Genomic DNA, 25217 nt, shown 5'->3' with positions numbered 1-25217 from the left:
GTGTTACCTCTCATTCGACAGTATCGTGGTGCCTTTTATCATCAGGACAATGCTCGTACACACATGGGTCGTGTCTCTATGAACAGTATGCGTGATGTTAAGATACTTCCACGGCCTGCAAGATCCCCAGATCTGTCGCCGACGGAACGTTGCTGGGACCGGCTCGTGTGTCAACTCTATCCGACTGCGAGTATCCAGGACAAGGAGGAATAGTTACAACAGTAGAGTCAGCGTGCCTCAGGAGAGGATACAACGTCTTTATAACACCCTCCCCAACCGAATCAGTGCGCGCATCCAGCCCATGGAGGATGCCGTTTTATAATGATAAATGGGCCCATATTGACAAGTTACTCGTAAATTAGACTCGATTTTGTAATCACTGAAGAACATCAAATACTTCACTTTTTTCGTCAGGCAATGAATTATACGAAATCCTCCGGAACATAGCTTGCTCATAACTGTTCTTCACAAGACTCACATGTGATACTTCCGCCGGCCGCGATGGTCTAGCGGTTCAGGCGCTCAGTCCGGAACCGCGCGACTGCTACGGTCGCAGGTTCGAATCCTGCCTCGGGCATGGATGTGTGATGTCCTTAGGTTAGTTAGGTTTAAGTAGTTCTAAGTTCTAGGGGACTGATGACCATAGATGTTAAGTCCCATAGTGCTCAGAGCCATTTGAACAATTTTTTTCTGATACTTCCGTGCCGCTCACATACCATTAGGAGGTGGTTTACATGTTGTGTTGTTAACTATATGAGATACTTGTAGACAGTAATTATGGCTCCTTTGCTTGTTTGTGGGCGACACATATCTATAGTCATTTAAGCAACAACGTACATAGCAAATTCATCGATGCATCGCATTGTGACTGACACTATACCTGTCTATGAATGCTGTTAGACTGCACTGAAAGTTTGACACGGTCACTTCGATTAAATATATAAGCATAACACTGCTGCAAAGCGTCGCAAAATTTAACGAGCACCTAAGGTCGAAGGCAAAGGGTACGACTTCGGTTTACTGGAAGAATTCTAGAAACGCGTATGTCGTCTATTAAGGAGAACGCGTACAGAACATTTGTACGACACAATGTTGTGTACTGCTGGAGTGTTTCGGACTCCCACCGCGTCAGATTAAAGGAACACATCGAAGCAACTCACGCGTGCTGCTAGGTTCTTTACCGGTAGGTTTTATCAAAACGCAAATGTTACGGAATTGGCCTAGAACTAAAGTGAGGTTCCATGGAGGCAACAAGACGTTCTTTTCGCGAAACACTACTGAGAAAGTTTAGAAAACTGTCGTTTGCGACATACTGCAAACGATCCAACTGCCACCAACATACACCTCGTTCAATTTCTGAGTGAAACAGGAAAGGAAATAATAGCAGTGGTATAGGGCCCCACCACCATTATGGTGGCTTGCGACGTATGTATGTAGATGTAAAAAGCTCACCTTTAAATGTGTGTGGTACCAGCCCGATCCCGTAAATGCTTTGATATGCTCGTTTCTACAACTCCATAACATGTTCATCCTTTACTTGACTTTATAGTGATCGTTTTAAACCACTCTGATGTATGCCATTTCATTTCTTTTCTGACAGAAGCCAAACGCCTGCATGGTTTCACGCCAGGATATCGCAGACTGAATAATTTTCTGGTCTTTCAATTAACGAAGCAAAATGTAACGAAATACAAAAGTAATTTTAGCGAACGTAATTTTGTAGAACGGCACTATACTATACTGCATCAGTGATCGCCAAACCGTCGATCACGAGCTAATAGTAGCTCGTGGGGACACTTTCCATAGCTCGTGGTAACACTCAGGCTCACTAACCTGAATTGCTCCACTGATTTGGTGCCGCCCTAATGATGACTGCTTATTTGTCCGCGCAATGGCCATTGTCAGCCGTGAATACTACATTGTCGGCCTCATACTTGATTTTTTACGTACGAGGTTGTGCATATTATACACTCCTGGAAATTGAAATAAGAACACCGTGAATTCCTTGTCCCAGGAAGGGGAAACTTTATTGACACATTCCTGGGGTCAGATATATCACATGATCACACTGACAGAACCACAGGCACATAGACACAGGCAACAGAGCATGCACAATGTCGGCACTAGTACAGTGTATATCCACCTTTCGCAGCAATGCAGGCTGTTATTCTCCCATGGATCGTAGAGATGCTGGATGTAGTCCTGTGGAACGGCTTGCCATGCCATTTCCACCTGGCGCCTCAGTTGGACCAGCGTTCGTGCTGGACGTGCAGAGCGCGTGAGACGACGCTTCATCCAGTCCCAAACATGCCCAATGGGGGACAGATCCGGAGATCTTGCTGGCCAGGGTAGTTGACTTACACCTTCTAGAGCACTTTGGGTGGCACGGGATACATGCGGACGTGCATTGTCCTGTACCGTGCACTATTCAGTGTCCCCTCGACGATCACCAGAGGTGTACGGCCAGTGTAGGAGATCGCTCCCCACACCATGATGCCGGTTGTTGGCCCTGTGTGCCTCGGTCGTATGCAGTCCTGATTGTGGCGCTCACCTGCACGGCGCCAAACACTCATACGACCATCATTGGCACCAAGGCAGAAGCGACTCTCATCGCTGAAGACGACACGTCTCCATTCGTCCCTCCATTCACGCCTGTCGCGACACCACTGGAGGCGGGCTGCACGATATTGGGGCGTGAGCGGAAGACGGCCTAACGGTGTGCGGGACCGTAGCCCAGCTTCATGGAGACGGTTGCGAATGGTCCTCGCCGATACCCCAGGAGCAACATTGTCCCAATTTGCTGGGAAGTGGCGGTGCGGTCCCCTACGGCACTGCGTAGGATCCTACGGTCTTGGCGTGCATCCGTGCGTCGCTGCGGTCCGGTCCCAGGTCGACGGGCACGTGCACCTTCCGCCGACCATTGGCGACAACATCGATGTACTGTGGAGACCTCACGCCCCACGTGTTGAGCAATTCGGCGGTACGTCGACCCGGCCTCCCGCATGCCCACTATACGCCCTCGCTCAAAGTCCGTCAACTGCACATACGGTTCACGTCCACGCTGTCGCGGCATGCTACCAGTGTTAAAGACTGCGATGGAGCTCCGTATGCCACGGCAAACTGGCAGACACTGACGGCGGCGGTGCACAAATGCTGCGCAGCTAGCGCCATTCGACGGCCAACACCGCGGTTCCTGGTGTGTCCGCTGTGCCGTGCGTATGATAATTGCTTGTACATCCCTCTCGCAGTGTCCGGAGCAAGTATGGTGGGTCTGACACACCGGTGTCAATGTGTTCTTTTTTCCATTTCCAGGAGTGTAGTTTGCAAACGTAGATAGTTTGATTTACGCACTGACACTAAACTAATTTTGTTCTAATGATGGCGTGTTCAAGCAAAAACCAAAAGCCACTTTCACTGGGAAGGGGTAGCCTAACTTCTTTACCCTGGCGAAAGACAAGTCAGTGCGTTTACAGTGTTACGTTAAGTATCAGTTGGGGCGAAAGTGAACTTTGAACTTCGAATATCACTTCAAAACCTTCTCTCAGGCATTGAAAAGGATTTACTACTGCATTCTGCTCTACGGAAAGAAATGGGAGGCGCCTAAATTCCAAACTTTATGCTCAGTCATCAGCTTTAAAAAAAAAGCATGAGACAAGAATTAATCCGCAATTGAGGCGTCGATCCAAGTTTGAAAAATTTTTGCACAGTTTGAAGACAGGGAATTAATGAATACTGCGTTTTTAGAAGCTGCACATTCATTATTTGGTTGTCTCAAAATGAAAGTGAGATGATGTCTACTATTAAATCTGTGCAGCTTTTTTCAAATAAAGTAAAGAGAGTGATTGGGATTATGAGTTCCGATTCTGACGTTAATTCACAACCCAAAACTGACTTTAATCGCTGGAGCAATTTTTTCCCTACAGCTTGACGACCCGAGTGATTTGATAAAGCTCAGTTGGCCCTGGGTGCAAGAATAGCTTTTGATAATTTCGAAATAAGACAGAGGCGGGTAAAGATGACACCACTAATAGGACGCACTAAAAGACAGGGCAGATTTTTATCAGTTAAATGGCTTTTCAACTCTGAAAATAGTGCTGTAAAGAAGTTGGTGGACTTAGCAATTGATGGAGCACTGCGGAGGCGGAGAGAAGGGATTCGTGGTCTTGTAAACAAAGTTAGAGCATATGTAACTCAAGAGACGTTTGTTCAGACCACTGACCGATGTCCCTATGGTGATCCACTGCTTCATACGGAAGTTCGGCAGAGTTTTACAACATTCTAAAGAGTTGCTTCCTGCCTTAGCAAAATTTTTGGAAGAACGATGCGAATCCTTCTGTGCACTAGAAGATCCAGTTTGAGTGCAGGATTTTGTTTTTCTCGCAGACATCACAGAAAAGTTAATAATCCTTTACTTGCAGCTGCAAGATAAGAATACAAATATTGGTACAACAAGTTAAAATGTTGCTTCATACTCAAAAAGGTGGAACTGTGGGAGAAAATCTCATGCGAAGTGAATACAAACAGTTTTCCTATTTGAAACAGACCACAGGCAAGCAAAGGTCTTCCAACATCTCCTTAGAACAACAAAAAATACGTTGAAATTCTTTCGGATTTGGGAACTAAATCAAAAAACGCTTCCAATATATCAAAAGTATTTCAGTTGTTGCATAGTTTGTCAAATTGCTTTTACAGAAATTGATGCTGAAGAGTTCTCTACTCGTGTCATAGAGCATTTTAATTTTTCAAGAAACACTACTGCAGTGGAGTTGGAAGTAATTGATTTTTAAAATGGTTTATCTTTAAAACCGCTTTCTTCAAGCTCTGAAAGTATGTGGCCTCTTGTTCCTAAAGAAAAATATCCAATTTTGGTCAAGGTTGGTCTCAAATTGAAGGCAATGTTCAGCTCTACATATCTGTGAGAGGTTTCTTTTTCCGGTATGGAATTTATAAGAAGTAAGTACAAAAACAAAATGATATTGATGGAACACTTTGATGCATCTTCTCATTAAAGTTAACGAGAATTCTCACATTTGTAATCTATTACTAACTGCACTTCAGCTTCTTTCTTATATACAACTGAATTTCAATTCCTTTTTCTTATATTAAAATTCACTTCATACTTTCTAAAAATGAAAGTTTGTAGACAATAAACAAATGAAATTTTTTTTTAAGTTCTTATGTCTGCCCTAGTTTCTTTTGGAAGCTCACACTAGATTTTTAAAATGATACGGGGGCTCACGAGCTTCATAAGTTTGTCGACTATTGTACTAGATAAACAATTCAGGATCGATATGAGAGGTAGGACGAAAAGAAAATGCTTTTATGGCTACATGCAGTTTCTTTTTAAGTATTTATAGTCTTATTTCAACCCACTGGTTTAAATAATAGCAAATGTTGTTACCAGTATTATTAATCATGTGTTGATCTGGGGATATTCAAGACTATTGCAACTAATATTTCTGGTTTACAGCCCCGGAATTAAGTAGCATGTATCTCGTAAGAGGAGCGCCTTTAATTGAGAAAACGTGAAACAATCTGTAGGTTTTTTAATAAGCATCAGTCACCATTTGAGCAGAAAAAGCTTTGGTAAGTGACTGATTTAATCAAAGATAAATTCAAAAGATAAATTCACATTAACTGGTTGGCAGCAAATATACTACGGATTATCTGATTCACTGACGAAGTCTGTGAAGGCTACAGGTTAAGTGAATGAGTGATATCGACCAGAGAGGCGTGTTTGTAAGCGGATTGTCTCCCTGCTGCCGCTGTAAGCAGTGTTTACGGTCTACGGAGATCGCCCGTGATGGCCAGCTGGTCATTAGCAACGGCTCGTGACCAGCGCGTCAGCCATAACGTATCGGCTCGTAATTAGGTCCGCTGCCAGTTGTGGTGGGCGCTACACTTAAAAGGCAGGACAGTCCATGTATATCCAAGTGAGTGTGCCGGGAATGCGGCAGTCACTCAAGGTCAACAGGCGCACTTATTATACTTCATCTTCTATGTCACCAAGTACACCAAAGGAGTCGACATGGGAAAACTATGAAGGAATTCATAATTTGTATGTCTGGGCGTAAGAAATGACGTCAATAGGACATTTAATCGGTGCTGCTTTAAGATCAATTGGAATACTTGTACGGTTCTAAGCACTTTTTAGACGCAGACAGTACATCAAGCAAGTGATGCTCCATAGCAGTTTGCGACAGATGAAATGATTCCATCTCATACAAGTGTGGAGGACTGAGGCAAACACCCATCGGTAACGGTGATGGGTTCTTAGCTTTACTCCTGGAGACCCCGAGATGATACAATAGCGCGTGAACTATTAGATGACTTTATTATATTATGAACAAGACGAAATACCTAACTTGGTTAAAATTCACAGGAAGGTCATGAGTATTTATTACAGTCGCTAAACATTAATGTATCATTTGGTACAGAACGAGACACTAGTCTCTTCTCGCAGAGTACAACCGGCGATAAACATTTATGCAGATCTCTGTCTAATACAATTTTGGCACTCCCGACTCGGTATAGAGACGATGCTGTCGTCTTTGGCGATGACTGCTGATCAGCGTAACTGCACGTAAACGAGTTAATGCGGTGACACATAGAAACTCTTCAGGGTATGCCAACACCATCTTCTCTAATTTCTCGTTACTTCTGGCAGCGACTACGTTCCCTAGTGGTTCTGTCACGTGGTAACCAACCCTGCAGTGACACTTCGCTTTTCGGATCACACCACAGTTTGAACGTCTCGTCAGTACCAAGATCGGGTGGCTATGGATCACGGGTTCCGGGGTTCGATTCCCGGCGGGGTTGCGGATTTTCTCTGCGCCGGGACTGGGTGTTTGAGTGGTCTTCTTCTTCCTCTTCCTCCTCATCATCATCGTCATCGTCATCGTCATCATCATCATCGTCATTCGTGTCAGTGGCTAGACTGGTTTGTGTAAAAATTGTACTGTGCAAGAATTGGGACTTTGTACGGGCGCTTATGACCGCGCTGTTGAGCGCCCCACAAACCAAACATCATCCCCAAGTACGTGAAATGTGACAAGCTGCGGCGTGGTTCGGAGTCCAACTCTACGTCTGCCTGTAGCTGATCATGACGAAAACACACGTTTCAGTATTTTCATGCACAGTGCCGGTATTAAAACAGTGTACTCACAAATCGAGATCATAACCGATATTATTTCGGAAGTATCAGTACACTCAAGAGCTTAGACGGTTTAACATACACTGCCCTTTAAAAAAAATCAGTAAATAAAAATGGAGCGTCCGGAAGGGGAGGAGGAAACGTAATGAAATTTCATAGATTGAGAGAATATGTAATTTCAGTGATTACAAAACAGAGTCAAATTTACAAAACGTGGCAGTATGAGCCCACTTCTCAGTACAACGCCGCACCTCCTCTGGTGAGAAGAGTGTAAAAGTTGTTATATCCGCTTCTGAGGCAGGCTGGCCTACAAATGTTGGGGTAATGTCACTGTGGCGGAGTTGACGTTCGAACTGGTCTCATACGTGTTTACAGAGGACAGATACGGGGATCTTGCTGGTCACAGGAATACCTGAACACCGAGCAGACACTTTGTAGAGACATGTGTCATTTGTGGAGGAGCACTGTCTGCTTAAAAAATGACGCCATGATACTTTCACATTAGAGGCACCACACGAGGATACAGGATTTCCTTGATATACCAAAACACTGTAACAATGGGACTTCTCGCAAAGTCGCTGCCATACATCCCGACGAACACATCGCGTCACGATTCGTCACCGGTCCCCACTTCCTGGTCACGGCACCATTCCAGACGCAGCCGTCTGTGTCGTGGTGTTAACGGCAGACTACGCATGGTATGGTAATTATACAGCTCGGCTGCTGCTGGTCTTCCACCAATTGTGCGAGACGACACAATGTTACAGGGAGTCCATTACTTGATCTCGAACGACAATCGTGATGTGGAGTGGTTACGATGTGCTTGATGCACAATACGGCGATCCACCATTCTGGTCGTCAGAAGTAGTCGAACGCAAACTGTGTGCCGGACCGAGACTCGAACTTGGGACCTTTGCCTATCGCGGGCAAGTGCTCTGCCGACTGAGCTACCCAAGCACGACTCACGCCCCGTCCTCACAGCTTTACTTCTGCCAGTACCTTGTCACCTACCTTCCAAGCTGCCTACATCAGACCATTATCATATCCGAATGCGTCACAAATCTGGGTATTGCAGGACACGACCAGCCGCCCAAATGGCGACCCACAATGAGATCCCTTTCAAACTCTTTCAGGTGCTGACAACGCTGTCTCACACGTGTACATGTTATCTTCGTATTCTTTACAGTGGTCACTCAACGGCTGGTGCTTTTCACGCCTTTTATATACCTTACCGGGATTGGTAACGACACTAAACACAAACAACAAAAAAGCGCTCTGATGCCAGTTCTATCTGAAACTTCCTGGAAGATTAAAACTGTGTGCCGGACCGAGACTCTAATTCGGGACCTTTGCCTTTCGCAGGCATTTTTACCGACTTTTTTTAATCTCATTTTGTTCGTTGCAACTGCTCGAGGCAGACGTCGCAAGGCTCCCGTTTCAGTTTAACTCAGTTTTTTTTTTTTTTTAATACTGAGGACAGCTAACCCTCTGACCGAGCACACACGCTGAGCTACCGTGCCGGCAACTGAGCTACCCAAGTACGACACACGCCCCGTCCGCAGGAGCGCTTCTCTGAAGTTTGGAAGGTAGGAGACGAGATGCTGGCAGAACTGAAGCTATGAGGACGGGTAGCTTAGTCGGTAGAGCACTTGCTCGCGAAGCACAAAGGTCCCGAATTAGAGTCTCGGTCCGGCACACAGTTTTAATCTGGCAGTAAGTTTCATGTCAGTGCACACTCCACTGCATAGTGAAAATTTCATTGCAGTTCCATCTGGGACAGAGAACTTCAATAATTTACATATCCGCAGTAATAAAGTTAACTACATTCATGAAATTTAGAATAGCGCATACTATTATGTCCAGACCATGTCATCATGTCATCCCACTGCAGACGCATTCTTGCCGCGCGTTTTCTTCTCGGCCGCAGACAGTACACCTACGTACATAATCAATAAATCACCATACGGTGAACGGCGGAGAGTACCATGTGCCACTGCTATAGTCATACATCTTTCCGACCGAGCACTAATTCCTCTTATCTCTTCTGTGCGAGATGTAAGTTTGTGGCAGTAGTGCGCTGCAAATCCCGTTTTTCTAAACTTTCTCAACAGTTCACACAATGTAGGCTTTCACGGCCGGTGTTAACTTCACTTAAAACTTCCTGGCTGACAGCCCGTGGTCGACATGTAAAACTTTCCCGTAAAGTTTCGTTTCCGGCCGCGGGAGTCATCCTTAGGGGTGAAGCAGCGAACTGCAATGAGAACTCGAGGGAGCGCCGAATATATAGGCAGTACAGAGGGCACCATAATCCATCAAATGACGCCAGCTAAGACACTATCTCTGATAGCGCCAACATTCTCGATTTAAAGTAATCGATCGTCATTCTGTCGATGAAAAGTCGAGATCCACACTTTACGTAACGTGACACCTTCCTCTTTTCTGTTAAAATTATTACAGTATTCACAAATCACAATAGCGTCTCTAAACATGCGCGTACTACAGCGCGACCTCTTCGATGATTGCCGCGCGCGATTAGCCGTGCGGTCTGAGGCGCTGCAGTCATGGACTGTGCGGCTGGTCCCGGCGGAGGTTCGAGTCCTCCCCCGGGCATGGGTGTGTGTGTTTGTCCTTAGGATAATTTAGGTTAAGTAGTATGTAAGCTTACGGACTGATGACCTTAGCAGTTAAGTCCCTTAAGATTTCACACACATTTGACCTTTTTTTTTTTTTCTTCGATGACTACCCACTGCGTACACATGATCCGCTATGGCCGTTTATCCGTATGTCCCAGATACCAATTCCTCTTATGTTCAACTAAACGGGTGTTAACACTTCTTTTCATAGTACCAATATATACTAATAGTCTACAAGTACAAGGACTCTTATATACACCCGTTTTAGCCAAAGGACGTCGTATATCTTTTTCCGTTGTTAAAGACTGTTTTATCATCCTGGGGCGTCTGAAAATAGTCCCAACTCGATGCCTGTTCAACACTTTCGCAATGCGATCTTACTAATAAAGGGAAGAAAAATTTTCTCATTGGGCGTTCACTGTTCTTCGTTGATCCTGAATCTCTCCCTAGGGCGGCTTCATCTTTGAGGATGTCTCCTGCAGCCGAAGACGAAACATTAGGGGAAAGCTTTACGTATCGTCCACAGGCTATCAGACCGGAAGTTTTAAGTGAAGTTTCTCAAAAGTTTTCTGAAAAGAACTCCTTTCCTCTTATTAGTTCGGTAGCATTTCTCTAATGCTCGTGTGTTGCTTAAACCTACCGCTAACAAATCCGACTTGGCGGGGATCCCAAACGCACGAGCAACACTCAAGAATGGGTCGTACAAGTGTTCTGTATGTGGTCTCCTTTATAGACGAGCTACACTCTCCTAGAAATCTTCCAATAAACTGAAGTCGATCATTCACCTGCCTACATCAGACTTCAGATGTTCGTTCCATTTCATGTCGATCTGTAACTTCACGCTTTGATATTTTATCGACGTGACTAGGTTAAGCAGCATCACTACTAATACTGTGTTCGAAAGTTATAGGATCGTTTTTCCAACTCATCTGCATTAGTTTACCACCAGGACCGTGTTTAATATATCACAGATGTTTTCAAATCAGTCTTCGGATTGAGAACAGCATTAAGTTAGCACGAGGGGGTCATTACAGACGGAGAACCAGTAAAGCAATGCGGTGTTCAAATTACCCTTTGGGTTGAGGCCAGTGTAAGTTACGACGACGATGAGGCCATTAGTGAGGGAGAAGACAAGTGAGCAGTGTCGCTTTTTGAGATAATAGGTGTATGCGAAACTGAGACATGAACGTGTTTGTAATGGCATGTGTTGACCGAACTGCTTATGTAGCAATAGTGGTCAAAGCAAGGCACATATGGTTTATGACGAGGCAAAGGATCCACTCTGTGATCAACAGTGTGTAAGGTACGTCCAGGAGAATCGCTCGATCAACTACAGCCCAGCAATTGTAGCGCCACGCGTCACACGATAAGGGATTGGCAATAGAGTGCTCCCAGATGGACGATCGCGTGCCCGAAGCAAGTGTTTTGCTGACTCCCTAACACTTGCGTGCATGGTGTCACAATGGACCGACGAATGACAGTCCTCATCTTCAGACGAGAAATCGCGCTTCAATCTCGCCCGCACTGATGGTTGCAATCGTATCCAGCGAAGTAATGGGCCGAGCGGTCGATTCGATTACCCTGGAACGCTTAAACATATCTTATTTGCAAGGCGGATGTTGTCAGGTATGATTGACACAAAAATAAAAAAAGCTGGCATACGTGGCTCACTTTCACTTTGCAGTGTTTTAAGGGACCACACGGGTAATTAATCAAGCCAACCTAAAGTTTTCCTAGTCCGAAAGCGTGCAACACGGTCATTTCTGGCATGAATTCAAGACTGTTCTGCAGTGGCCTGTTTAAGGAAGTGGCTTTCAAAGTTAGTTCATGAAATCAGTACTACGAGGGTGGATCAAAATGCTAATGTCTAGAGTGTCACAAAAAATTAATAATGAACATACAACAGCGTACTTGTCCAGGTCATAGTCTGAACTGTCCTCTACACGTAACTACATTCCAACATTGTCACCTGTATTTGCACAATCATTGAACCCAGGCAGCAAAACCAGTTTGAAAAAAAAAGTGTTAGGCTTATGTAAAGGTTTTAGTTTGTGACTGTTAGCGGTAATTTAACAAAAACTGTTACATATTTCTTGAGACAGTCACGGTCGAAAAATAGTCAAAAAGGGTTATGCTTCCTGACCCACGGTTTTAAAGCTGTTTTAACTGGTCCATGAAGAAAGTTTATGGGGACGTTAGCAACATGCAGCGTAGGGTGAAGAAGTTTGCTAACGGAGAAGCGAACATTGCAGATAAACCGCGCACCGGCCGGCCGCCATCTGTCACGGATGTCAGACGAGGGTATGTGGTGTTGTGATTTGAGGAGAGACGCGTTAGAGATTACAATCAACAGCTCTAAAATCATTCTCAGAAAAATAAGTCAAGAAGCAAAACATGTGTTTTTCCTGACGCTCTGATGCCTCGGTCAAATGATCGAGCGAATGTGTACATGTGCATGGTAGCAATGTTAAACAGTAGTGTGGTGTAGATGACAGTTCTACACATTCCATAAAAAAAGGTTTTGCATCACCCTAATTTTCAGAATTCCTGAAGATAGACGTTGACTGTGGATATTGTATCACAGACACAATCCCTTTGACTTTTCAGAGATGTCACTAAACCCGCCCAAAGATGTAAACAATCATACATGAGCAGCGCCTATTAGACGGAGGGGGTCCAACAGCCGGTCTGTTCCAATCATTCCACCAGGAAGGAGGTACACGGCTCGTGTTGTCTGCAGTTCAACCATGCGTAGACGGTCAATACCGCGGTTCGATCGCGTCCGCATTGTTACTTTGTGCCAGAAAGGGCTCTTAACAAGGCGTCTCGGAGTGAACCAAAGCTATGTTGTTCGGACATAGAGGAGATATGGAGAGACAGGAACTGTCGATGACATGCCTCGCTCAGGCCGCCCAAGAGCTACTACTGCAGTGGGTGACCACTATCTACGGATTATGGCTGGGAGGAACCCTGACAGCAACGCCACCATGTTGAATAACGCTTTTCGTGCAGCCAAATTATTCAAGAACACACATTCAGTAACTTGCCAGAACCAATAAAAAGTTAGGCCTGTAATACAGTGCAATTTAAAACAATTCTACAGGAGTTGTAGGTGGCCAGATCCTTCGACACAAGGACGAATTTCCTCATAGTACTAAGTGATGTATATACCGTCAATACTTACAATAACACGAGTGTCATGTATAAATCTCACGTCCACTCATCTTCAGAGGAGTAATGCAGTCTGTACAAGTAAGGGTTGCAAAATTGGCTAACGGACTTCAATGTGCATATATTTGTTTGTTTGTGATAATTTGGTATTAGCTTTCAAATGAAAGTATGTTCCACATCTTTAATTTACTAAATTCCCTTGAACACCATTTCATAAGTATGAAAAAAACAGGGTTTAACGTCCCGATGATATCGAGGTCGTGAGGGACAGGGTACAAGCTCGGAATATTTCAAGGATGGGGAAGGAAAGCGGCCGTCCGTTTTCAAAGGAACCATCCAGGCATTTGCCTCGAGTGAGTTAAGGATGCCACACGAAATATAAACCTGGATCGTCGGAGTGGATTTGAACGTCGTCCCCCTGAATGCGAGTCCGGAATGTGAACCACAGCGCCACCTCAATCGGTTCATTTCACTTCTTAAGATCAGTGGAAGGAATATGCTAGCTGCACAAACACAGAATGGACTCCTTTGTTCGGTACAGGTCACGCACAATATGAATTACTGGGGCAGATGTGGTCCCTCTGAAATAATGTGAACTGAAAGTGTTGGATGAGAAGCCAAGCTCTACAAGTGAGATTAATGGCTCAACTCTTGCCAGAACATCTGAATGCCCAACGATACCGCCCATGACCCTATCGTAATCTCACCACTGCGACAGCGGAAGCAGTCCGTTGGCTGGAACATTCGTATTTGTAATTGTAATGAACATCAGTAACCTGTGTCATGTACTACAAAGGTAATTTTATTCGAAAACACAGGGTAGACTGGATGGTGCAATTGCAGTAAATCGAAACTGAACGCTTCAGATAAAAACATTTTATTTCATCTGTAGTGCACTCGTCTTCTTAAATAACGTTTGCCCAGGTCTCGACAACTGTGTCCACTGAAGAAATCAAATTTTTACGTGGCAAAAAATCATCAAAAGTCTTCGGCGCTGGATAGGAAGTTTGTGACCGGTTAGCAGTCAATTGGAGTACATTTTTTGTCGCCTAATCGCTCTCTCAGTGATATATGCGCGTAAATGATGATCCATTACCACAAAGGCCTAAAATAAAGATGGAAGAAGAGTGAAACTCCTGACAGATGCTCAAGAACAGGCTCCTCGTGAGAGGAAATTTCTCACATAACAGGGATTCGACTAACGTCAGTATTCCGCAACCTCGCAAATGACTTAAATGAGATACTCATCGTCACAAAGGAATGCCTTAAGTAATAAACATATTGGACAAAAGACTGTCACCCCAAGCAGAAATAACGCTAATACAGCGCAGCGTACACCACCTAGATAATGGCGTCAGTTCGCCGAGAAAGAAAGCCCACAAGTTTCTTCAGATAGGGGAGAGTCTTCTATTCTGGAACACTTTTCAGTCTTTCGTTTCTAGTCTGAGCTCTAATACATATTCAGTACATTTTCTCACCCCCTTTTTTTGTGAGCCTGCTGAGCGGTGGATCGTGCCATGCTGAACTTCAGAACTGTTTCAGAAATATCTGAAAATTGCAGCCTTGCTAAAGCGAAAACTCGGCGTTGAATATCGAACATACACTGAGAGGTCAGAAGTCACGTAATACCTCCTAATATCGTGTCGGACCTCCTTTTGCTACTCGACATGGCATGGACTCGGCAGGTCGCTGGAAGTCTCCTGCAGAAATACTGAACCATGCTGCCTCTACAGCCGTCCATAATTCCAAAATTGATGCCGTTGCACGATTTTGTGCAGGAACTAACCTCTCAATAATGACCCATAAATCTTCAATGGGATTCACGTCGGGCTGGTTGGCCAAATAATTCGTTCGACTTGTCCAGTTTATTCTTAAAACCAAACGCGAACAACTGTGACCCAGTGGCATGGTGTATTGTCATCCACAAAAATTCTGTCGTCGTTTGCGAACATGAAGTCCTTGAATGGCTGCAAATGGTCTCAAAGTAGCCGAAGATAACCATTTCCAGTCAGCGATCGGTTCAGTTCGACCAGAGGACCCAGTTCATTCCATGTAAGCTCAAGCCCAAACCATTATAGAGCCGTCACCAGCTTGCACAGTGCCTGGTTGATAGTTCGGGTCTACGGTTTCGTGGAGTGTGCGCCACACTCGAATACTAACACCAGCTTTTACCAACTGAAACCGGGGCTCATCTGACCAGGCCACGATTTTGCATTAGCCAAGAGTGCAACCGATATGGTCATAGCCCCAGAAGCGGCGCTACAGGCGGTCTCTTGCTGTTAGCCAAGGCACTCGCGTAGATCTTCTGCTGCTATAGCTCATTAACGGCAAATTGCGTCGCAATGTCCTAAAGGATACATTCGTCGTACATTGATTTCTGCGGTTATTTCAAGCAGCCTTGCTTGTCTGTTAGCACTGACAACGCTTCACAAACACGACTGCTCTTGTTTGTTAAGTGAAGGCTATCGGCCACTGCGTTGAGGTAACGTCTGAAATTTAGTATTCTCGGCACATTCTTGACACTGTGGATCTCGGAATAATTAATCCCCGAACGATTTCCCAAATGGAATATCCCATGAGCCTACATCCAGCTACCATTCCGCGTTCAAAGTCTGTTAATTCCCGTCGTGCGGCATATAAACACGTCGTAAATCTTTTCACATGAATCACCTGAGTACAAATGACAGCTTGTGTGCTGTACCTTTTGTGCGCGATACTCCTGCCATCTGTATATGTGCATATAGCTACCCCACAACATTTGTCGCCTCATTGTACATTTCTGTATCAAATTTCCTCGAGCGATGAAACTTGGATGAAAGTCTTCCAGGCGCAATTAGTCACGCTCAAACTGGTCTTCAGATCTAGCTTCTCAACGGACAAAGGAATTTCGATAAGCTCAGTCACAGATTCCCATCACAAACGAATCGCCATGGTTGATTAATTGGTTGATTTGGGGGAATGGGACCAAACAGCGTAGTCGTCGATCCCATCGGATTAGGGAAGGAAGTCGGCTGTGTCCTTTCACAGGAACCATCCCGGCATTTGCCTGAAGCGATTGACGAAAATAACAGAGAACCTAAATGACGACGGTCGGACGCGGGTTTGAACCCTCGTCCTCCCGAATGCGAGTCCAGTATGCTACGAATCGCCATTATAGACACAATTGCATAGGGAACAAATTTCACAGTACCTTGTTATCGTGACGTCGAGCCGATATTAGATCCTCATGCAAATGTTACGTGTACTTTTTTCGTGCTGAGCCAGTCACCAGATAACAATCTTTATGGTCCAAGATAGAATGAAGGTCAGCATTGGTCGTAATGTCATCTGTATTTTATTGCAGATTTACATTTCAGCTAACAGAGCATCTATCGTCAGTGCTATAATTGCAAAAATAACACAGGAATCAGGCATTTCAAAAAGCACTCCACCCAAGAACAGTGTCGCAGTTGTACAAAATGCCAACTGCACAATTACCTACCGTTATAGATAGTCATGTAAGCTCACCAATTTATAACGACACATATTACAATATAACTTTTGCATGGGCAAGCACCAAACTGAGGCTGCTGTTAACGTTTTTACACAGCTATCCACGATTTAAGCCATCTTGGATGGCTAACGCCCTCTATTTTCATTATCTATATATAAAGGTGGGTTAAGGTAACGTTTCATAAAATGATAGCTGCGCTGTTAGAATCTAGATCTGCAGAAAAATACAAATGATATACTACTATGACCAATCTGATCTTTCTGTCCTGGATTACATCATGGTCGTGGACACAATTATTCCCATGGAATCAAACCTGATTAATTATTTCGGTCACATACCAGAAACTTCAAGCAAAACTGTGCGATTATGTTTGACAAATGTCACCTCATGTGGCTTACAGTCTATAACACTTCGGTTTCCTTGTTCAGCGACGAAACAATCGATATGTTGATCTCATTTTCCTCCTCTAGGTGAGCTTCCCGTAGCCGTTACCGAAGCGTTTCCACCAGGTGTACAGGCTTAGTATCGAGGATCAAAACAGTAAAGCTTCCCAGACTGGGAATGTCGATCATAAATATTGTCTCCGTGTAACCCAAAGGACTGCAAAGAAATATTAAACAAATGTGAAATAAATTCAGTTGTTTCCAAAACTACCCTTGTATTTTGCAAGACGTATTAGTAAACTTACATCATGCGTTATATTTCAAGTTTTACATTTTATATCTGTCATGGTAGCTTTATCTTTTCAGAAATCCAAATCGACACTAGTCCAACATGATCCTGTACAGCTGAATTTTCTAAGAACTGATACGTTGAATTATCCACATAATTCAGTTCTTTTACAAGGTGTTACAGATTCCATTCAGTGACCCACACTGAACACATGAATCGGCAGAGGAGGACGTACACAAATGAATAACCTCTGAGTTCGAAGTATATAGAGGTTTAACGGAGAATAGGTTCGCAACATGGATAAAGCCTGCAAACTGGCGTGCTTGCTCACATTCTCATTGCTGGTAAGTTTCTTGTTTACTAACTTGCGTGAGGAACGCGCGAGAGTGGTGAGGTGTTGGCGTGACTCAAGGACACTGTCACCACTGAAAGCGAGTTACAGATGTGAAACCTGAAATTTCTTCTTCTCAGCTGGCTCAGTGGTCTAGGGGTATGATTCCTGCTTTGGGTGCAGGAGGTCCCGGGTTCAAATCCCGGCTGAGCCCTTCTCTTTTTGCCCTCGCATATTTTTCCTGTACATGCTGTGCCACTCATATGTGCTAGAAGGGAAACTCTTGTCCCGTTTTCTGAAACTAGTACATGGTCTGTTATTTGTAATCCTGCAGCGCTTGAAATTATAACAAAGAAATTTAGCAGAAGGATTTACTTTTTAAAAATGTGGGAAATATGGTGGAAAATACTAGAGCAAGGAATTCTGCTATATGCGAGGTGTGCTGACAATTTTGAAACTGTATCGTAATTATCATCTTTCAAAATTAATCCATACGCACCTTTTTAAAATTCTGTAGCTGATTTTCTGCGAATCGCAGTATCCGTTCAAACGATTTTAAGAAAGCTTCGCGGTAAGCTGTTTTTTGAGATCTCCTTCAGGTATGGTATGCATTGTACACAGACGACCACAGATGGGTCCGTTCGCGAGACTCTGTGATTAGCTGGTGCGTTGTCATGATGTGGTCTGAAGCTGAATTTATTTTAGACGTTTCTGCATGATGCATTCGAAGAATCTGGGCAGGTGCACTCCAAAATACCAACCTGAAGTACTTTCTTGGTTTCATAGACAACAATGTTATTGAAGTGGCCACTTGGCATAAAGAATGTGCACATCACACACCGAAATCTTTTCACTTTTGCTGGACGAAGCTCTTCGGGGTGGACAAAAGTTTCATTTTAGGCTCTAAATGGTACAGCCGTATTTAACAACTAATTAACGTATTAAAGAGAGGGTGGGCAGAGGGGTGGTTTACAGAAGGGATACAGTGACGTAGAAGGGGTTAGAGGGGGTAAATTTCCTCGTAATCAAACCTTGAGATAGTTTTTTGGGTCACGTTCCAGATCTGCATGGAGTGATGGCAAATGACACTATTGATAACCGTCTGTTGTTGGGGATAAACCAGCCTATCCCCTTCATGGATTTGAGTGGTCTAGGCTACGTAATGACACCGAACTACCTCACTTTATTTCTCGCTTTGATCGCAACCGACCTCACATACACAATACTCCGCTTTACATGTCCCCTTTACAGTCAGCACCTCTAGTATGAGAACTGTTTCACTTAAGATACACGACATGCAAGTGATGCAAGACGTCGAAGTGTGCGCATTGGTACAGTTTTAGCTGATGACATTTGATTAACAACACTTACACTCTGCTAAAATTAAAAGGGTTTCGTCTCAGTAAACAACTTATTTATAGCGTCCTTGTGAGCCCTGTGCATTAATTAACACGCAGTTAGCGATGCTAAGTAGTTGTGTTCGGTCTGCGAGGAACAGATATTTCCAACAGTGGTTTGTGCAGTTCGGTACTTACTTATTATAATCTTTGTCTTTGCTAAAGCGACCCATGAGGTTACATTTAATGTAGAGTACTTTATGGAGCGCTGGTAAGAGAGCTTGAAGGTTGCAGCAAAATATTCAGTAATTACCGAGTACCATGTTCACTCTAAAAGTACACCTCTTCAATTTCCCCCCAATATCATAGAAAAGTTATAAAATATTCTCAATGTCAAAACTGATACAAATAATTTTATCTATACTGATACAGTAGCAGTAAGAGAGACATGTGTACATAGTAAGTAGAGCAAGGACGACAAAAATTAAAAAAAATACTGTCTTAGAAAAAGTTTGCACACATCCACATGGATAACTCTACTCTCATAAAACTGGGGTATACTAATTCCGTCCTTGGTGGGGTGGAGGCGGTGGCGCCAGGAGGGGCATTCGGCCGCCCTCTGACATTAACAATTCCAAATCTAACAAGAAACATGCCGACCTGGTGCAGGTACGAGATAAAGGCAAAAGAAAAAAGAAGACTGTCTGGTTACATCTACCAATCATCAGATGCAGCAGTTCTCAAGCTTGGGTTATTACCTCTGAGGAGCAAAAGGACATTTTCTGAGGGGTTAAGACAAAAGTGCTCAGTTGTGTTTTGGCCACGAAACTAAATAACTTTTAAAAAGTCAAAACTATTATCACTATTTTATTAGACAATAACACTGGTTACTTAAGTTACCAATAGCTATTTTTTCTTTCAAATACTAGCATTAATGCGTGGCGCAATGTGGTGGAGATGACAGCTTGTGAAACGAATGTATGAACAACATCTTCCTCACATAGTCCACCTGATACACACATACTTTGTTCTTTGTACCACGTATGTATGACACTTGAATTGAGAGATACATATATATATCCCATATAGTTGCCTCATGAAAATACCTTCTCCAAGTTGTTCAATGTGTACGGTCGTGGCATCACGATGAAACCGAGGAGCCGCCAGCACCATCCATCGGTGACCGAAAATTCTGAAGATGGCTTTAACATAAGCCGAAACCGGTTAATAAACATATATTACTGCGATCTCGACTGTTGATTTTAACCTAAGTCTGTCTTTAAATTGATTTATTTTAAATGAGGGTGCACCGTGTGATTGAAGCCAGTGTCACTAGGGAGAGGGGTGCTGCAGAGGAAGCATGATGTGCAACAATAGATAGATAGATAGTTTCCTTTTCTGTGAAGGTGTTGCACGTAGCGATCGCGATGCACTGAGAATGGCTCCATCGTTCTATAAAGTAAGATAGTTAGAAACAAACAGCACCAGATGTCTCACTGACTCATTAGTACTGTAATATGTCTTTCGTAATTTTAAAAATAAAAGTGTTTAAACAAAATTATTATTCATTGTCACGTTAAGTTATGCGCTGATGTTGACGATGGTGCGGGAGGGAGAGGAAGGGCACTAGGTAATATCTAACTGCACTCGGGGGGTAATGGACTCAGAAATCTTTGGAACCACTCTATTAAATTTTTCAGCCTTTGGATTTCACAACGATTTTCTGTAATATTTACTTTCTCAGACGATCCAGCAGCAGGATAAGAATTTTTACAAAATAAATTAAAGGAATTGCTCATCAAAACAGCCGTTTCAATGTGATCGTCTGAAAGAAAAGAAAAAAAATAATAAGAAAGCTATACATCTCGAAGGGGCATTCCACACCTTTTTCAATAGTTTTAGAGTTTGAAAGAGATCACTTTGGTAGGTAAACGAGGCATGTTGGTCATTTAACCAGAGTGAAGGATAAATGAATGTAGTAGACTAGACAGTGAAGCAGTGCGGTGTTTGGACAATCACAGGGGAATGCACATATCCCATACATCTGTTCTGCAGGGACCCAGGAGAATCGTGCGACAAAGAGGTACCGATCGCAGGTCAGAATAGTGCACCATTTAGAAATATGTCGCATGGTAGATTACAAAGACGGTGTCGCATGCAGGATACCGTAGCCTTCGCGTCAACTGTATAAGATTCAAAACATGGCTGTGAGCACTATGGGACTTAACATCTATGGTCATCAGTCCCCTAGAACTTAGAACTACTTAAACCTAACTAACCTAAGGACAACACACAACACTCAGTCATCACGAGGCAGAAAAGTGTAAGATTCATTACAGCTACTGGTTCTGCAGAGTGGGATCGAGAGAGGTTAGGAACAGAAGTTCTGACTGAAAACTGGTGACCGTATCAAGCAATTATGGAATACATTGGAACGAAGAAAAGAAAGACTCGGTCTTAGCGTCACATCAGCATCCAATCAGCATCCAGATCATAACATATAGCATAGTTTCTTTGATTGCAAAATCAAATAGGAAAGAAAATCTGCCCTCTCTTTTTCCAGGGATCAGTCCTGGAACTCTAATAATCAAGACACAGGAGATTAACGACATCAGCTGCCAGTGGTCATTGATTTATACGAGTATCAATGGGGCAAGTTGAAAATTCATGCCACACCACGATTCGAACCCGAGTCTCCCGCTTACTAGGCAGCTGCGGTGACCACTATGCCATCCGGACACCGCGGTCACCACATCCATCACCACACACATCACCACACCCACACGGACTACCCTAGCACGCCTCCCGACAGACCCAAAATCTCAGCTTATACCTCACACAACTGACGCAGTACCCCTGCTCATTAGCCTCATCACGCTTCTCGCCGATTCCCGTATGAGTTCGAGCCTGGTGTGCATCTGTACTGAAGGGATCATTGGCCGTCATCGCCTTGATTATATATATGTTTGGTGTTCCTTCTTTCGGACATATCCGAAAGAACAGACACCATTTTGACTGTGGTGACAACTGTGTCCGGATGGCATAGTGGCAAAGCAGCTATCTGGTGAGCAGAGGCCTCGGTTTGAATCGTGGTCCGCCATAAATTTTCAGTTTGCCCCACTAATATAAATCAATGCCCACTGGCAGCTAATGCCTTTAATTCCTCTGTGTCTTGATTCGTTGTGGCCGCAAGATCAAAATGGTGTCTCTGCTATCGGACATGTGTGAAAGAACATACACGAAATATATTTCTAATAACCTGTTTATGGTAACAACGGGAAAACCATGTCTGGACGGCCGGACGTGGATTTCAAACCTCTCCCCCGGGTCCGTCTTCTACATGCGGTGCGTGTGCATTGGGTTGAAACATACGTTATGGACACACAATAGGGACGATATGATTTCGCCACCCGTCATTGAAAGACACACTTTCACTTTGGTAAGTGCACTACAGCTGCGGAAGTCTGCACGTTCCTAGTTTCAAGTGGCTGTGTGGTCTAGGGGCAGCCAGCACGGTGGGTGTTCGGTCAAAGAGCTGGCTAACCCCTGTAAAAAAAACAACTAAGTGAAAGGATCAACAATGAACTTGATCGGATGTCATGTGACGTCTGCCCCAACCAAATGCAACGAACAGTACCGAACAACAAAATGAAATTAAGGGGAAAAAAGGGGGTATGATTCTTGCTTTGGGTGCAGGAGCTCCCGGGTTCAAATCCCGGCTGAGCCCTTGTGTATTGTCCTTCGTGTAAACCATCTGATGATGGAGGAGAAATTCCCTGTGAGTGCCGTATACGATCCACAGAAAGTACCTGTGCCATTTGATTTCATATTATGTAGATCAGAATTTTAGCAACCTCCCGATTACTGAAAATTTTATGAACAACACGTAAGAATGGCCCATTTTGATATATGAAGACCGCTTCCGCCAAGTCCGGCGCCTTACCTCCGCGACCATATTTCCAATTTTGTGTGGAGCTAAAACAAGCCTCCCAGAAATTATAAAATCTATTTTCTCAAATTTTCAAATTTTCATAGCCAAACAATAAGTGGAAAATGGGCAAATGGGATATCAAACTAATCAGCGTGGGGTCTAATTTTGTAAAATGTAATCAGGGCAATAAAGCATTATTAGTTATTTTAGCAATAATTGAAATTTTATGAACAGCTGCTAGCTATGTATATAAAATATCAAAAAGTTAATCTCTTCCATAAATAGCTATTTTTCGCGCAAAAGGTTACGTTGGCCGCTTTTCTTCGCCCCCCTTTTCGCTCCGGGTAGGCTACTAGACTAGTCGTCGGAATTCGAGTCACAGCACCGTGTGTACAATTGTGCCGACATGTTTGAATGGAAAGAAAACAAGAGTCCCCAGTGTCATGGACGTACTGTGTTCTGAAAATGGAGCACCTACTGTATGGTGGAAGAACATTTGTAATGAAGTAGAAAGTAAAAAAAAAACGTGAGTAATAATTGTAATTTAATATTATTTGGCAGTAACAATGTAAAACACGAGAACTGTTTACGATCTTGGGACACAGATTTGTGAGAAAAACCACATTGTTTTAGTAACCACTGAAGACGCTCGGAAATTAAAACAAACACGTATGGCCTAAATTAGACTATTGCAAAAGACGATATATAAACTACACTATAAATATAACATGTTTAAGATTTCATCAGCAAGAATTTGTGAGCTATATAAATCATAATCCCCAAAAAGAATTTGTTTTCTGTGGTTCGCACAAACTGATAAAGACTAGTATCGGGATAATTTTGTTTTAAGTCCAAGTCCGATATTTCTCAACCCACCCTTCCCCTCAATCTTTACCCAGCACGATATCTAATAATCCATTCCACGACTCTTTCCCTACCACAATAACCTCATCTTTCAGGTATTCCGCTCCATGTATATTTTCATCAGAATATTAGTTAGTACGTAGCACGTATATCATTTCCAGGAATTACATTTACACAAAGAAGAAAGTATTTCAGGTTTACGGCAAACATCACTAGAAGAAGTTGACAGAGGAGATAGTAGTATACATCCGATTACATTTTCAGCGTTACGACCGAGCGAGTTAAGTAAGACACTGAACTCAGATTGGAGATCAGTTCAGAAACTCCCATTTTGGTCTCTCGTGCTTTTATAAATAAGTCAGGAGAATGGTGGGATGTTTCTTTTGAAAACGATATGCTCATTTTCTTCCTGATCTATGTGCTATCCGAGCATATGTTCTGTCTTTAATAACTTCGTCATCGATCTGACGATAGCCCAATCTGTCTTCCTTCAGCGTTATGTAGGAAAAGTGAACGAAGAACTCTCTTGCAATCTCTCAGGCTGGAGTCCTGTCAGCGAGTACACATAATACCAAAGTTCGTCGCAGCATCGGGAGACGTCGACTGCGTCGCTCGTGGAAATATTATGCATAAAACGGAAACAACAACTCGGCTCAACATCCGAGACTGCCACAGGGTCCCACAAAAGACGTCAGAAGCTTTCGTGACTCAAGGACAAACTCCCACTCTGGACAGCGTGCTACAGCTGTACATGTCTGCATGTTATCAACCTCAGCTGGCTCAGTGGTCTAGGGGTATGATTCCTGCTTTGGGTGCAGGAGGTCCCGGGTTCAAATCCCGGCTGAGCCCTTCTGTTTTAATAAAACATTCTGCGCCTTTATGCCGTGGTCGGACAGATATCACATTAAAAGCTAACGTTTCGTCCGCATCTGTGAAGGACATTTTCATAGGGGATCGTAACTTCTTTGAGTGTCCGTTTCACATCCAGGCTCGCTGTTGACAAAAAATTCCGTTTACGCGTGCTCACATGCAGTGATGTGACGTCACATGCTTGAATATCCGGGCGCAACCGGCCGTTGTCGGTTGCCGTCGTCCACCCCGTGGTGGAAGACCCGTACACACCCTCTTCAGCACCGGGATCCAAATGTCATTCAGTTCCGGACATTCAAAGAAGGTTCGATCACCCTTGAAAATGCCCTCCGCAGATGGGAACGCATAGTTTTAATGTGAAATCCTTCCGATCATGGCATAATAGCCTAGAATATTTTATTAATTGCGTCATTTCCGGACGTGAAAGTTTACATTTTACAACACTTCTGTTTTGTCCTGTCATCTTTAGCCTGTAAACGCTGTAAGATCGATCTGCTGACGGATGGAGTCTCAGTGAGATTTTCAAAACCCAGCATATGGTCCAAACGGGAGTTTACGCAGTGTGACGATTCGTAGCACAAACGGCGTTCAAAAAGTTTTGCTCAGTCGTCTCTAATTTTTTATTTTTTGCAGGAGGAGAATGAATTTTTTTGTGAACATACTTGGAACATTTAGCTATACATTGAACCTACTCAACGTAGCCTCCATCAGCTGTGACTCATCTGGCCCAACGTTCTTTCCATGATGTACACATAATGAGAC

The 25217-nt window shown here is 43.7% G+C and overlaps 1 protein-coding gene and 2 non-coding genes across 3 annotated transcripts in view; all 3 read left to right on the top strand.

Moving 5' to 3' along the window:
• Positions 1-25217, top strand: part of LOC126279034 (uncharacterized) — a 587657-nt gene that overhangs the window by 92817 nt on the left and 469623 nt on the right. The window lies entirely within an intron of this gene.
• Trnap-ugg (transfer RNA proline (anticodon UGG)) lies at positions 17596-17667 on the top strand. The gene has a single exon. It is a non-coding gene; the product is annotated as a tRNA-Pro (tRNA).
• Positions 24363-24434, top strand: Trnap-ugg (transfer RNA proline (anticodon UGG)). The gene has a single exon. It is a non-coding gene; the product is annotated as a tRNA-Pro (tRNA).

The sequence above is a fragment of the Schistocerca gregaria genome, chromosome 1 (genome assembly GCF_023897955.1).
Source record: "Schistocerca gregaria isolate iqSchGreg1 chromosome 1, iqSchGreg1.2, whole genome shotgun sequence".
NCBI lineage: Eukaryota > Metazoa > Arthropoda > Insecta > Orthoptera > Acrididae > Schistocerca > Schistocerca gregaria.
This window is presented reverse-complemented; position numbering and strand designations above follow the sequence as displayed.